This window comes from Canis lupus, chromosome 6, assembly GCF_003254725.2.
Source record: "Canis lupus dingo isolate Sandy chromosome 6, ASM325472v2, whole genome shotgun sequence".
Lineage (NCBI taxonomy): Eukaryota > Metazoa > Chordata > Mammalia > Carnivora > Canidae > Canis > Canis lupus.
Genome location: NC_064248.1, coordinates 51,641,380 through 51,654,409, shown reverse-complemented (window position 1 = coordinate 51,654,409; position 13,030 = coordinate 51,641,380). Strand labels below are relative to the sequence as shown.

General features: G+C 32.6%; 1 protein-coding gene and 2 long non-coding RNA genes across 6 annotated transcripts in view; 2 read left to right on the top strand and 1 right to left on the bottom strand.

Moving 5' to 3' along the window:
* LOC112640801 (uncharacterized) overlaps positions 1-13,030 on the top strand; it is a 184,068-nt gene that overhangs the window by 10,232 nt on the left and 160,806 nt on the right. The window lies entirely within an intron of this gene.
* DPYD (dihydropyrimidine dehydrogenase) overlaps positions 1-13,030 on the bottom strand; it is a 796,351-nt gene that overhangs the window by 710,515 nt on the left and 72,806 nt on the right. The window lies entirely within an intron of this gene.
* On the top strand, positions 6,868-8,150 carry LOC125755310 (uncharacterized). The gene is made up of 2 exons (XR_007411436.1): positions 6,868-7,489; positions 7,890-8,150. It is a non-coding gene; the product is annotated as an uncharacterized LOC125755310 (long non-coding RNA).

Sequence of the window (13,030 nt, the reverse complement as noted above, 5' to 3'; positions counted from 1 at the left end):
TATTAAAATTAAACAAAGGAAAACCTCATAGACTTTTTCCCTTGTGGGCTAAAGTTTCAGACCTTCTCTGGTAGGCAGTAGCTCCTTTGATAAGCACTGCTTTATTGACTGTTCTTAACTGACCTGCTTCACAGGGAAAGATGGCAAGTATATCTTAATTTTATTTTTTAATGACCTTTAGTCATTAAGAAATATTTCTATTAACAAATATTTCAATTTGGTAAACTGGTAGCTTTCATGCTACCCTCGTTAGAATAATTAAACATTGGCTGCAGTCATTAAGAGAATAACAAGTATAAGAAAATTAAATTGTCAATTAATACATTAAAATTATAAAAAAGAAAAAACTCTTACAGAGCTTAATTTTCAAATGGACATTTTTGAGGAAAATCATACTACACTGCAATTCAAGATGATTTCTTCTCTCACTAATATTTATTTCTATCAGAAGATATCTATAAAGTATTTGAATAATCCAATTATCTTATTGTACCAATTAAGCATTATATACATATGACAGATACATATATTACATACATACGCACATATATATCCTACAATTCATACAAGTACTTACTTTATGTAATGATTCTCTACTAAATGATACTGTTAATACCTTTTACTTCCACTCTTCTACCAATTACATCAAATTATTATAATCATAATCAACATAATTATCATTATTACGATCTTAAATAGCTTAAAATGTTGGCTAATTCCACCAAGATCTGCTCAGCATTCTATTCATTGACAGATTGCTAAGATCACTGAACTGGAGGGGGCTTTAAGAATGCAATACATGTTTGTTGAATTGATACTACTGTCTATTGGTAGGGTTATGAAGTGAAAATCTATATTGTTTAAGAGACTTCCAAAAAACAAAATTCACAACCTCTCAAGGAATTAAAATCTTCACTCTTAGGATATTCTTCAGTTCTAATCTAAAGCCCTTATGCTTCCTATCCTCTTGTTCTACACTCAATGGAGATGTTCAATAAATATTTGTTAAATCCCATCCTCTTGTTCTGTACTCACTGGAGATGAAAAACAGCTAGTCATCTTTCTTTTGTAAGAACCCTTCATCGTTAAAGACTGTTATTAGCTCCCCACTCTTCTAGTCTCAAGCCTGAACAATCCGATCCTTTAGCCTTGCTTCATCATTCTGATTTGTTTTTAACTCTCAATTTATACATGTGCTTATCTCAGGAATCCACTTCAGGTTCTTAACTTCCTTTTTTATTAATGGGGCTCAAAACTGGACAACTTGTTCTATGCATTTAACTAATTTTGAACATAATTGACAAAATACTGCTTTACAGCTTCTCACTATAGCAATAACTCCCTCCTCAACCCCCAATCTAGATGATCTTAGGAATTAAAAGATTAAAAGGACACTTTGAATCACTAGAACATATACATAAAGTGGAAGAAGCTGTTTTTTTCATAGTAAATTATAGTTTCTCTTCAGTATATTCATCAGGATTTTATCATAATTTTCCTTAGCATAATTTGATTACATGTAAACTGAATAAAATTTCAAGACAGAATAAAACAGAGTAGAAAAATACCCATATATCATTATATTATGGTTTAGAATATTCCATTGTCTGGCCCACATACATTGCCTATAGAGCTTTCTCACAATCCCAAATAAACAAGATGATATTGGCTGCATGACAACTTTTATTTCTCCCAGCCCAGTTGAAAATAAATGTTTTTTTAAACACTTATTATAGCATATAATCCGACCTTTTTTTTTAAGCAATAATCAAGTAATAACTAGAGAGATAAAGTAATAACCACATTTCTTTCCTTAAAAGATCAGATTTTTAGGGGCGCCTAGATGGCTCAATCAGTTAAATGTCTGACTCTTGGTTTTGGCTCAGGTCATGATCTCAGGGTCCTGGGATTGAGCCCTGCATCGGGCTTCATGCTCAGTATGAAATCTGCTAAAGATTCTCTCTCTCCCTCTCCCTCTGCCCCTCCAGTCCTACTCATGGCTCACTTTCTCTCTCTCTCAAACAAAATCTTTTTTAAAAAGTCAGATGTTTATTGAGGAGCAATAATTTGAAATATACACTCCATAACATATGTATACAGAAATCATGTCTATGAATTTCATTTGTATAGATTTACTGAATATAAATTAACAAGACCTATAGAGTTTATTCTAAGTATTATAGTTCTCTGTCTTCTTTTGAGCAAAATATGCCTTCTTATATGAAGGGGAAAGAGGTAATACAAATATATACTTAAAATATCTATTTGAAATACCGTAAACATACATACTTCAAATGTCAGTATTTAAAACTTATAGCTTCAGATAGTTAAATGCTTTGGTGAAAGAAAGGAAGATAATGTGATGGTAAGGGAGATGGGAGCCTAGTACAAAAAAACAGAATGATCAGGGAAGCCCTTTCTAAGGTCAGAGTAGAGAAAAAAGAAATTGCAAAGACCTTGAGTTGGCTATGAACTTGGCTTATCCTAAAGAAAGTAAGAAGGTCAGTGTGCCTAAAGCATGACAAATACAGTATATAAAGGTAGAAAATAAAATAGAAGAGGTGGATAGGGTCCAGATCATATAGAATCTTACTAAATCATGATAAAAAGTTTGTAATTTATTCAAATTACAACATGAAATCTTTACAGGGCAATAGTTATTTAGCATTGCTGTCTTAGAAGCGCAGAAAAAAAAATCACATTATACTTTCTATTTTCTTTTTTATTCACTGCTTGTTTACTAATTTTTTAACCTCTTAAAATATTATTTCATCATGTGTTCTCATAATAAATATATGCATCAAGAAATGATTACTGAAAAACAAAACAAAAAAACAACAAAAAGAAAACAAAAAAACTGTATGTTAGGTAAATTGCTTTTTGGTTTGTGGAACTAAAAAAGAAGAAGGGGATTTCAGGGAAATAGCTGCCTCAGCTGATCACTTAAAATCAGTCTTCTATTTCCAACTGACTGCTAAGAATCTGGAACTACGCTATGTCACACAATGTGTTTGATACTGAATTGTAAGTTTTTTCTTCAAAATAAACTATATTATTCCCAGGAACAATGAAATGCTTGTAGGATACAGTGACTTCTGAAATCTAAGAACTCAATTTTTACAAAAAACAATCTCAAATAACTATTCAAAAAGCAATCTTCCTATTTATTTTATTTCTTACATAGAGAAATGTAGCATAAAAAGACATAAAATTTAAAAGTTAGAAATTGGAACATAATTATCTTTAATACACATATGAAGCTTAGTAAAAATATTTCAAAATATTCTTAAGAGAGAAGTTTCACAGCACCTAAAAAATAAAACAGATTTTAAACATAAGCTTATCCTAACAAAGTAACAGAAAGGAAGGAAATAAAAGCAGGAAATAAATGCAAGCTAAATTTATCAGTTTAAATGAAGGGACTCAAAAGAGCTTGACTGTGGCATTTATTGCCTATGGTAGAGAAGTCAATTAATTCAAATACGCTAAAAATTTAATATTGCACAGTTACAGAATCAAAATAGAGTATATGATTTATTAATCTAGAGAAAAAAATGAAAATTTCAACAAAAAAAGAAAAAATATTGTAGATAAGATGAGGGTGGAGTAGGAACTAAGATACAGCATTCAAATGCAAATTCACATAGACCAATTAAACACAAATGTAGTCAGGCTTTTATATTAAGAGAAAAAGATTCCCCAAATCAAATAATAATAATAACAACAACAACAACAACCAGATATATATCTATATCAAATGATTTTTTAAAAATAAATGGCTGGGGGCGGGGGGTGGAGGTGAATGGGTGACGGGCACTGAGGGGGGCACTTGACGGGATGAGCACTGGGTGTTATTCTGTATGTTGGCAAATTGAACACCCATAAAAAATAAATTTATTATAATAAATAAATAAATAAATAGATAGATAAATAAATAAATAAATAAATAAATAAATAAATGGCTGGGCCAAGCAAATGTAAAGTTTATACTGATAAGTGGTAAAATCCACAGAGAAGATACAATAGTAGGAAACTGAGAAGAAAACAGCATTTAAAATATTTTTGAAATAGTCCTATCAATGGAAAACTTTAATACATCTATTTATTTAACAATGAGAAAATATCACTTCTGTTTAAGAACTTTTTGGAGGGGGCCCCTAGTGGGTCAGTGGTTGAGCGTCTGCCTTTGGCTCAGTGTGTGATCCTTGGGCCCTGGGATGGAGTCCCACATCAGGCTCCCCACAGAGAGCCTGCTTCTCCCTCTGTCTATGTCTCTGCTTCTCTCTGTGTGTCTCTCATAAATAAATGAATAAATCTTTCTTTTTTAAAAAAAGAACCTTTTAGAGATTATAATCCTAATATAATCCTAATATAATATAATCCTATAGTGATATATATCCTAAAATGTCATATTGAGTAAATAAATAAACCCAAAATAGTTCATCCTTTAAGATAGTGCAAAAAGTGTCACTGTAGAGGATACGGGAGGTTGGCTGTTAACATGCAACTATATTTTATGTTATTAGGGCAGCAAATACACTAAAAGTTCTTTTACATGCATATACCATGTATATATTAGACACCATTATGATATGAAAATTCAAAATATACATATATAATATAGATTTAAATTACTTATTTTAAGAATACTAATATAAATCTGTAACATATAAAGTGACTACTTCATACAATTCTGCTTAATTAAATATAATTCAGCATTATTTATAAAAGAACAAATGGGTTGTATAATGAACAGCAAGTAGTATCTTCCTCTGTATGTCACCATTGGTCAGCATCTTGAATGCTAAGTTTGTTTGGAAATGCTCCCATAAACATCAGAGTTTTCAGTTGAAAATAATAACGAAAGATTAAGAACTTTTTTCTGCGTATTATGAGATTCTGAGTCGTATGTTTCCAAACATTTAAAATGGGATCAGTTTTAGTTTGCTTTGAGGTATAACTAAGAACTGAAAGTTAAAATTAAAAAAATGTTTTACATATCTTAAGAAAATAATCCTAAACATGTAAATATGTAAAATGATGGCCATTATAACAATATCAACAACTGAGACACTGCTGACAGTAGCTTAATCAATCAATCAATCAATCCTGTATGAAAACAACATGTTCAGCTCTAGGGCACTGGATACATAATTACCACACTACTGTTATACTAAAGTTATTTAAATAATATGTAATATGATATATGATTACATGGAAAATTTACACATTATTTTAAGTGAACCACATGAGGTTACAACTAAGATGTATGCTATAACCTCATTTTTCATAAAACTATAGAGGCATAGCGTAAGACTAAAACTACACACCTCAAAATATCAGTGCTTTATTCCTTAGTGGTACGATTTCAAATGATTCCATTTTTCTCTCTTCTATCTATATATACTTCCTAAAATACTCTACACTATCAAAAATCCTTTACTAGCTAACACTATAACAGAATTCTTGCTCTTTGTCAGGAATTGTTCTAAGTGCTTTATATGTCTTAATTCCTTTAAATCCTACAACAGCCTTTTAAGAAAACCATTACTGTTCATTCTTTTTTTTTTTTTTCAGATGAGAAAAACCAAAGAATAGAGGTTAAATAATTTCCCTGTAGTTTCCTTAGTAGAAACTGACAGAATCTAGATTTGAACCTTAGGACTTTGGTGCGAGGACCTGCACCACACTCTAAGCATTCCACAAATAAGAACTGAATTGTCTTTTATAATTTCTAAAGCACTGTAATAATTACATTAAAAATGTAAGAAGCAAACGATGAATTTAAGGATTGCTACACCTGGAATTTACCACCAAGATCATTGTATCTCCTTTTATGCATATTTACAGGGAAAAAAACACAGGCAAAGATTCTGTAGCAATGTTTGATGCTTTTCCTAAATACATGAATCCCTTCCAAACTTTTTAATTTTGTGACTTTCTTTTAACAAAAACAAAGTATCACGTGTTAATTGTTGTCCTCAGGAGCACTGAGAAATTTCCTGCCTGAGAAGTAAATGACTGAGGGGGAAAAATTATAGACCATTATGGCATGCTAATAATCCAAATTAGATAAACAAACACAAGCAATGCAAAGGAAGAAAGAGCAAATGCATTCAGCAGAGAATGGTGATAAAGAGTAATGGACAGCTCATTCTCCACAGCTAAAATTGCACAAGCTGAGCTGTCTAAGGGAAATGAGTCATCTGGTTCTCAAGTTATAAGGGAATCTTACAGAATATTTTCAGTTTGAATAGCTTACACTGCAGGCAATTGAAATAGGTCTCCAAAAATCTGATTAAAGTCATGCACGATTACAACTGGTATAGAATATTTTTGCACCTCTTTTACAAATAGTAAAATGCAGGTTAAATTTCCACCTTTCTCTTACTTAACTTCCAAAGTAGGTATTAATTAAGGAAATAAATTAAGATATGCTTAACTAAATTCTTAGTTATGAAAATGAAGTCTAAAACTATTTATTAGGACATTATTCACTTCTACAATACATCTTAATGAACTATTTTGTGCTTTGATTCAATAGTCCCTTTATTTCATGTGAATTCTTTAACATAAATGGATTTTCACACCAGAATCTGGTTTTAAATCTCTAAAAAATTAGTCTCAATACTAGAGTGACTGAATAGGAGAAATAAATGAAAAGAGGAATAATGTGAGGGGTGCTGTGCAATCATGAGAGATAAGAAATACATAAGATCAGAGGGAAAATAAAACTACCAATAATGTCATCTATAGAATTAAAACTCCTATTTTTTTCTAACTTAATTTGATCATGCAAATTGCCTACTAAAAATCATCAGGCTAGGTGATTTTTATATTTCATTGCTTATAACTATAACTCTACCATCTGTTCTTCCATAAATGATAAATTAAAAATCAAATCAATGATGATTTTTTTCAGTACATGTTCTTTTGTACAATGTATCTCCCATGATTCTATACCAGCTTGCTAATGAAAATCTACTGTCCATTTTTTTTAATTGTTCATGAAATAAAACAAAACAATACATTTTATGGAAAACACAGAGTAGAAGAGAACTTTATCTAATATCTTCCTAAGTCTATATCAACTGTTTTATCGGTTCACAAAGCAATGATGCTAAAAAAGAAAATATTTGACAATGGAAGTAGCCAGCTCTATAATAATATAAAATATAGTTGTAGAAGAACATTTTAATTTAGATTTAAAAATTATAACAAATCTCTAACAAAGTATACTTCTAGAACACAAATTATTTGTCTAATTCCCATGCATGTGTCATTTCTGTTGCCCTTTAAAATTCTTGATAGTCAAAAGAAAGTACAGCCTCACTGTATTGTTCTTTGCTTTACTGTACTTCACAGGTATTACATTAAACATTACTATAGTGGCACCTGGGTGGCTCAGTCGGTTGGGTGTCTGCCTTTGGTTCAGGTCATGATCCCAGCACCCTAGGAATAAGCCTCACGTCGGGCTCCCCACTGAATGGTGAGCTTACTTCTTGCTCTTCCTCTCCCTCTGCCTCTCTCTTCCCACTCTGGTTCTGTCTCTATCTCAAATAAATAAATTTTTAAAATATTTTTAAAAATTACTACAGGTTTGTGGCCACCCTGCATTAAGTCTATTAGTGCTACCTTGCCAAATGCATTTGCTCAAGTTGTGTATCTGTGTCACATTTGGAAAATTCTTGCAGCATTTCAAACTCTTCATTATTATTATGCTTGTTATGATAATCTGTCATCAGTGATCTTTGATGTTACTATCGATGATGGTTTTAGGGGAACATGCTACACCCATATAAGAAAGGGAGCTTAATCCATAAATACTATGTATATTTTGGCTGCTCCACCTGACTAACCATTCTTCCTGTTTCTTTCCTTCTCCTCAGGCCTCTCAATTCCCTCAGACAAAAGAATATTGGAATTGGGTTGACTGATAGGCCTACCAGCGCCTCTAAGTGTTCAAGTGGAAGGAAGAGTCACTCATCTCTCCTTTAAATGAAAAATTTGAAATGATTAAGTTTAGTGAGGAAAGTATGTCAAAAGTCAAGATCTGCTGAAAGCTAAGCCTCTTAGGCCTTTTCTCCACATCTTTTCCAGCATCTGTTATTTCTTATCTTTTGGAAAATAAACATCTTTACAAGTGTGAACCAGTATCTCATTGTGGTTTTGATTTGCATTTCCCTGATGATTAGAGATGTTGAATACTTTTCATGTACATGTTGGCCATTTTTATAGCTTTGGAAAATTTTCTAAATTCTTTGCCCATTTTTAAACTGGGTTATTTCGGGGTTTGTTTGGTTTTGTTTTTTTGCTATGATTAACCCATTGTTGGATAAGTGGTTTGCAAATATTTGTAGCATTCCAAAGGTTGAAACTTTTCATCTTGTTGATGATTTCCTTTGCTGTGGAGAAGCCTCCCTATGACTGGGTCTCCCTTGAAACTTTTACTCTGACTTGGCCACAGTAAGCCTCCAGCAATCTGTCAATTACAGACCAGGTTTCCTTCTTTGGCACTGGTTCCTGTGGCAGTTTACTCTCATGAGTCTCTACTCCAGTAAACTGTGTTTCCCTTTATGCGCCTGTCTCTCCAATCCTGATTAAAGGGTTTACTCTGGGTCCCTTTCTCTCTTCCTAATCCAAGAAGAGTTGTTGATTTTTCAGCCTGCTCATTCAGCCTTTTATTTGTTAGGACAGAGTGGCAACTTCCAAGATCTTTACATGTGGAACCACAAACTGGAAATCTGGGCTTCTTGATTTTTCATAAACAAATTCCATAGCTTCCTGTGTCATAACTATCTTTTCTGTCTGGAATATTCTTCTCCCAGATGTCTGCAAACCACATTCCCTTACTCTGCTCATTTGCTATTTAACTGGTAAGATCTTTCTTGACACCCAAAGTCATAAAACAACATTTCCCATTCCAGCATCCCTCATTACCTCTAACTACACTTAGATTTTTCCTCTACAGCATTTATCATCTATATATTTGCTGGTTTATTTTTTTATTGCCTTTGTCCCTTTCTAGAATGCAAGTTTCTTGAGGACAATAGCTCAGTCTTCTTTACAACTATATCCTCAGGGCTGAGACAAATACCTAGCAATCATAGACAAGCAAATTAATGGCCAGACCATGCAACTATCTTACATCTACTTAAAAAAATAATTAAATACAGTCACACATGTATCAAAATTGAAGCTCATATTTAATGTTTGGTTTTTGAATTCATTTACTTCTTAGACCACTATTTATTTCATGTTGTATCAATACTGATGTGGATTGAAATTAGAAATGTTTAGCCCCCAGGTGACAGCAGAAAAGACCATAGTAGAATGCCTGATTTTCTCTTTGAGGATACGATCTAACGTATCTTTAGTGAGGAAAATTATTTCAAGTTCCATAAGTAAATATTAAAATACAGCTGCCATATAAAATGTAAAAAGCAAACAAACAAACAGCTGCCATCAAGGCTTTTGATTGAAAAGACTGACATCATAAGAAAAATGTGATATAGCTTGTATCTTTGGACTGTGGTGATGAGAAGTTATTATTTATGTGTATTCTGCATAAAGGACTTTAAAAGAAACATATTATGCTTTTTCTATGGCACCCAAATGAAATCAGTAATACTATTTCTTACTCAGATATACGTAAGATCTGGGCATTTTATAAAATTGTGAGATTCTTGGGTGCATACTTCATAGTATTATTTATAGGTAAAATTTCATAACTGGGAAAATCTAGCCACTGATTTTACCGAAAAGATATGCCTGTTTTCCCATCATTATAAATTGAAAAATTATTTTATATAGCACTTCCTACCCTTTTTTCTTTTCTTTCTTTTGCTTTAGAACATCATGGCAGATATTGATATTTTCATGCCATACTGAAGTACCAAGGAGGATCTGGAAGTATCTATATGGGACTTGAATTAATGAATTGATTACATTTCCTTAAATCATATAAACATATTTATATAAATACAAATATTTATATATAAGTAAATATATAACAATATGTAATTATACATAAACACATAAAACCAAATACATAAAAAATAATAAAAATGAAATAGGAAGTTAGCAGAAGGCCCTTTACAGTAGTGTACAAATATATTTTCAAGTGCTATAATTTTTTTTTAATTTTTATTTATTTATGATAGTCACAGAGAGAGAGAGAGAGAGAGAGAGGCAGAGACACAGGCAGAGGGAGAAGCAGGCTCCATGCACCGGGAGTCCGACGTGGGATTCGATCCTGGGTCTCCAGGATTGCGCCCTGGGCCAAAGGCAGGCGCCAAACCGCTGCGCCACCCAGGGATCCCTTAAGTGCTATAAATTTTGAATGTGCAGAAATGACTCAAATTTTATTACTATAAAACATTATGACTTTACATCCATCAGCTTGTGCTGTCACACCTCTAAGCCACACTCAGAAACCCAATTAAGAACTCTATTGTGGAAATAACACTGAGAGGCCACAAGATGTGTGATTACTCTGCATTTACCATCCGGTGGCATCTCTCAATTAAACGAAGTCTTTTTCTTCAAAAACTGTGGCAAGATAGGACAGTGAATAGAAGACAAAGACTTATCTTATATGTACTTTAAAGGAAGTCTTCTACTTGTGACCATGGAAATACATAAATTTCCATCTCTTATATTATAACATCAGAAATCATTTGAGCTACATGATGACAGGGATTGTTTCTTAGTCATCTTTGTTTCACCTATATCTATATAACCATATATGGCTCATATGGCTGATATTTTAAATTATTAAATTATTTTTTTTTAGAGATTTTTTTTATTTATTTATTCATGATAGTCACAGAGAGAGAGAGAGAGGCAGAGACACAGGCAGAGGGAGAAGCAGGCTCCATGCACTGGGAGCCCGACGTGGGATTCGATCCCGGGTCTCCAGGATCGCGCCCTGGGCCAAAGGCAGGCGCCAAACCGCTGCGCCACCCAGGGATCCCTTAAATTATTTTAGATACATATTTGTATTAGACTTATTTTTGAAACCTGGGAGGTATTAGGTAGACACAATTTTGGCCATGGTTTGAACAGAAAAACTCCCAAAGATGGCTTGTTGACTTCCCTATATACAATTCTCCCAATTACATATTCCCAAATATTGGCACTTAACTATAAAATAAGCTTAAAAAGAAGTGTGCCAATTACTGCACTATAATGTTGTTAGTTTATAATTTTAAAAGTAAAAGCAATGTACTTAATATTTATGTGGCATAAGTGAATACTTCTGAGTTTTCACAATAAATTTAAATATAACAAAATAAATATATTTTGACTCATGTTCATTTGAAATCCATCTCTGAATGCTATAACATACAAAAAATTATTATTAACTCTCAACAAATATTTACTGATAATACATTGTGGAGAAAGTGGAAGAATGTAGACAATCAGAGAATGAAGGAAGATTAGTTAGAATGAAAAGGAAAAGGAAAAAGAAAAAGAAAATGGGAGTAACAGAAATTCTATGGTAACTTTCCATTATATAAATGAATGAATGCCCAGTTATCAATAAATCATGAATTTTAGGTTTCAGTGTTTCATATTCTAAAATAAATGATTTTCAAATATCCCCAGAAATGCTTTCCTATTTTCACAAATAATATCCTAAAACAACCCAAAGTACAGAGTATATGCGGGCTTGTGTAATCTGAGGTGAAAAAAAAAATTAAATCCATTTTATTTGGTTCAGTGAATAAGATTATTCTGCTTGTTAAAGCTGTTTATTTTTCTTTTCCTTTCAAATCCAAATAATAGGCAGGCATATCTTTCCCCTTGCCAAATAGTGTCAGTAAGTAATCTTATATCATTGGATTCTCAAAGCTCCTAGTGAAAATATCCAAAGGCTTATGGAAGAAGTTTATGTACAGTGTGGAACACATTTTCTCCTCTACTTCTGCAGCAATATTTCCTTTCACTAGGTTTGTTACTTCAAAAAAAAAAAAAAAATCTGTTGAAGTATATGTGACAACTAGATACATTCACAGATGTAACCAACCACATCTCCTTCCCTCACCCAGAATCAGACCTCAAAAGCATTGCTCATACTCTGAAAATACCAAGTGCTCATTTCTCTGTCACTCCTAAAACTACCACAAACTAGTTTCCATTCCCTCTGCTTCCAATGAAATTGCTATCACCAGGGTCGAGTCTCTGCATTGCTAAATCCAGTGAACATATTTCTGGTCATTTTTCTTTCTAAAAATTTCAAATTTTATAAATATAGATATATATACATATTTCTGCCTATCTATGTATCTACTTATCTAATGGACATCTTCACCTTGGATAGTCCACAGGAAATTTGCAAGATAAAACAATATTTTCACAGAAATCATTTCTACTTACCTCTAAGCAGTCTTCCATTTAAACTAGAACAAACAACTGCACACAATCCAAATGCATTCAACTAAATCCAATCTTGTCGTTTAGGTCTCAGCCAAGATTTCCTATCTTCTGGAAAACATCTGATTACTCCACTCCCATAACCCTGAACCTACCTCTGATGTAGCCCATCTTCCCTCCTTTCTACCTTCCCTTCTTCTCTCTCCCTTTCTTCATCTAATCAACAAATCTGTATTGAGGACTTATTAATTCCCTGTCACTGCTATAGGCATTTGGAATACTACTAAATGGACAAAAATCTTTTCTCTATGGAACTTCCATTCTGGTCAAGGGAGAGACCAAAACTTACAAATAAGTAAATTATATTACACTGAAATAGTTACATTGTATTAACATTGCTTATTTACTGGCTTTCTTCCCAACCAATACCATAAATTCCTTCACTTACTATGTTCTTAGCATTTTATTAGGTGCTTAAAAACATTAATGAATCTAGAATCTGCCTTTCCCACTAACTGCAGATTATTCTATTCTTGTATTCCAGAAACTTATACAGATTAACTTTAGACTACTGCTTTAATGTTTTACTAGGACCCTAAAAAGAAGTTCTTTCTGAACAGATCTAGATTACCATCTTATGTGCATTAGTTAT